Raw genomic sequence first — 3445 nt, forward strand, 5'->3', positions numbered from 1 at the left:
TCTGTCTGAAGCTCTGCAGCGCGTCACACACACTTTACCGCTTCCTCAGCAACCACACGTCATGAGTTGTCATCACATTTTGATTGGTTGTTGTGTGTTTTTCACCAATAGGGAAGAGGTGTATTTTTTGCTTTCAAACACTTTTGCTTTGTGAGAGAAGGTAGAACGTCCCGTTTTTACTCTTCGTTTACACACTCAACGCAACAAAAATGACCAGGAAAAGTGCAGCATTTTTAATCTATCATAACTATTGTTCTACTTGTTCTATCAAGATCTTTTAAAACCTAGTTTATAGTTTTAACAGTTTAAATGGACACTGTGAGGCTGCATCTGGTCGTTCTGCTGTCTTAAATCAGTCATGTGATCAGGATGCGGCGACGCGTCCATCGACTACAGAGGGTTAACTCACTTTTCTGCTCAGACACAGAAATGGAGGTTGGTGAAAGGAAGAAGACACACTGAACCACAAGCCCAGATCCATGTAAAGGTGGACAATAGATTTTCCTCACTGGTGAATGGGAATGAATAAGAGTTCTGTTCTAATGAGAACAACACAAGCTAACAGCATGGTGAAGACTGAGAGAGCTTCAGGAAAACAGAAGCTACATCAGAAAAAGAGGGATCCTCATACGCTGATCATTGGAGATGAATCTGTGAAAAATGTTCAGATGATTATCAACAAAAATGTAAAAGGTTCTTTGTTTACCTGATGACATGGTATCAGACCTGGAAGGAAGAGTTTCCACACGTGAAGAATGTTGTGATTGATTTTAGAATAAATGATATCAGGAAGGAGCAGTCTGAGGTGTTGAAGAAGATTTCTGTTTATTCTTGTTGGAAATTGTGAGTATTTTGCAGAAAAAAAGTGTATATCAGTGGTTCCTTACCTCCAGTTCTCAAAGGAGACATGAACTTCTCTAGAATGTATTCTCTGAATAAGTTAGTGTCTGCTGCTTGTGCTGAACATTCACACATTCCTCTGTGATCAGCACCATGCTTCATTTCCTCTGATAGTTCTGGTATGTTTGTGATATGTGAAAGCTCACTAGAACTCTGGTATGGAGCAAACAAGTGACTCTGGTCCTCTATAAAATGTGGGTCTAGGTTCACCTCAAGTGAAGCATGATGTGGTTTTTAATCATGTGAGAAAGTAAACAGGACCAAATATAGAACTTTATGTTAAAGAACAATACACACACCTCATAGAGTGTCTCTGCTGGCTGTGAATCCTTTAATTTGGTTGATCAGATGAAATAAGACCCAATAAGCTGTGTTTCTAATGGTTAGATGGTTAACAATAACATAATATCATTTTCATTTACAAACTGCTAAGATCTGGCCAGTATGGGGCTTGAACCCATGACCTTGGCGTTATTAGCACCACGCTCTGACCAGCTGAGCTAACTGGCCTATGCAGCTGTACGAGCAGTGCGTTACTTTTTACAGTAACTTGTACTGTAACGCAATATTTTTTTAAAGAAATAACGCCGTTACCGTTACATTATGCTGCATTTGTCCGTTACTTTGCTAGCTGCGGTGTACTTCCTGTTTACAGTGGCTCTACATATTTTTGCGGGACGCCGTGCCAACCACGGTAAAACAGAAGAAGAAGAAGAAGAAGAAGAAGCATTGTCAGCATGTTTCTGTTTACATCACGTGCACCAATCATAGCGAGTCAATGCGAGAGCAGGATGAGCTTCTCAGAGTAGAAATACGCATATTATTTTACTCATTTGTCTCCAAACGATGCATCGGTGAAGCGCTAAGCTAACGCTACATTGGTGGATGTGATGGAAGCATCTGCACCGAAACAACAGCGTATGGATTTTAATGAACTGTGACTGTTGAGAAAAATGCTGTGAATTTGTTTTTCCACATTTATTTTTATAAGCATTTTCAACAGCAGAATGTGCACCTGGAATACACACAGCTTACTTTACATTACTGTGCTAAGGCTGAAAAAATACTGTTTTAATTTTGGAGCAGCTGTTTTGTGCTTTATATGCACATCATTTATGGTTGTTTTATGACAGTTTTTGTAAAGCAGAGTTGGTCAAAATGTATCCTAATGTTAATTCAGATTGCTTCCATTTATTTATTTTAAAAGGCTTTTTGTGTTTATGTTGAACATTATTGCTAGTTTTTGTACTTAACCTGTAAGGGAACATTCTAAGGCTAAACACAACTGTTTTATGATGCTGAAGCCACTTTAATTTTTAATAATATTCAGGTTGTTTTGTGTGTTATTTATTTCACAATTCCTTGTAATATTTACAGTTTCTGCTGGTCTCAGATAAATAAACTGGTATTGAAAGAATACTTAGTGTTTCAGTCAGATTGGTGTTTGTAAAGATTAATACTGAGCAGAGTTTAGTTCTGTTAATGTAAATGATTATAAACTGTAGGGTTGGATAGAGTAACCTTTCATTTATCAGAGGTTTTTATACAAAACAATGTTAATACAGGGGCACAGTTGATCAACAGTGGATTATTATATTATTACACCACTGATATGAAGCTGTACGGACAAAATGACCCAAAATAAATAATACATTCTTTCATTCTAAGTAACTCAAAAGTTACTTTTTGCAGTAACGCATTACTTATTTCAGTAACTCACACAACACTGGTTACGAGTTAAAGCGCTTACGGTTCAAAACACCTAGAAAGTGGTGAGTAGACAATTAAAGCATGATATAACAACTGTAGCACAACTAGCATGTGGTTAAGATACATGGGTGTTTGTTGAGAGCTGATTGAACAAAGGCTATTGATTGGTAGCCTTTCAAATTGGTAAAAAAAAAAAATAAAGATTTGATGACGGAGTTGGAATTCCCTCATAACTGAGGACCAAAATAAGACCACACACTATCATAACTGTTGACATTAAGATGGAACTGTAAGAGAAAAAGTTACACCATGAGATGGATTTTTAGAGCCCCGCCCCCAAAACTTAAAAAAAAGTGATGCCCAGTTGTACGTGTAAGTGGTGTAGTGTATATCTGCCATGTGAAAGATCGTCTATGCTGTCACACACAGGGCCTCATGGCTCAGAGGATAGAGCACTGGTCTCGTAAACCAGGGGTCGTGAGTTCAATTCTCACTGAGGCCTTCGTTCCCTGTTACCTACAGGTCAAAGGGGGTGGGGCTAAAGGTTTTGTTCACACCCTTTAACCTCTCTAGGGTTAGTTTGTGAAGTCTACAGAGGACCAGGGAAGTGAGCTGAAGACTCTCTAGTGTAACTCTCAGCTGTGACAGCAGGGGGCGGGGTCTCCCTCAGTCCACTTACCAAAGACTTCACTGGCCTATGGAGTGTATCACTGATTGTGATGTTTATTCTAAGATAAAAACTTGGTTTTAATATCGATTTAAGTTTATTTCAAAATGAGTCAACTTGTATCAAGAAACAGTTTAATTATTTTTCACTATTACTGAGTCAGTTTTT

The 3445-nt window shown here is 38.3% G+C and overlaps 2 non-coding genes across 2 annotated transcripts; one reads left to right on the forward strand and one right to left on the reverse strand.

Annotated features, from left to right (window-relative positions):
• Positions 1–1336: 1336 nt before the first annotated feature.
• trnai-aau (transfer RNA isoleucine (anticodon AAU)) lies at positions 1337–1410 on the reverse strand. Its single transcript has one exon. It is a non-coding gene; the product is annotated as a tRNA-Ile (tRNA).
• A 1629-nt stretch (positions 1411–3039) lies between these two features.
• On the forward strand, positions 3040–3112 carry trnat-cgu (transfer RNA threonine (anticodon CGU)). The gene has a single exon. It is a non-coding gene; the product is annotated as a tRNA-Thr (tRNA).
• Positions 3113–3445: the final 333 nt, after the last annotated feature.

This window comes from Gouania willdenowi, unplaced genomic scaffold, assembly GCF_900634775.1.
Source record: "Gouania willdenowi unplaced genomic scaffold, fGouWil2.1 scaffold_313_arrow_ctg1, whole genome shotgun sequence".
Taxonomy (NCBI): domain Eukaryota; kingdom Metazoa; phylum Chordata; class Actinopteri; order Blenniiformes; family Gobiesocidae; genus Gouania; species Gouania willdenowi.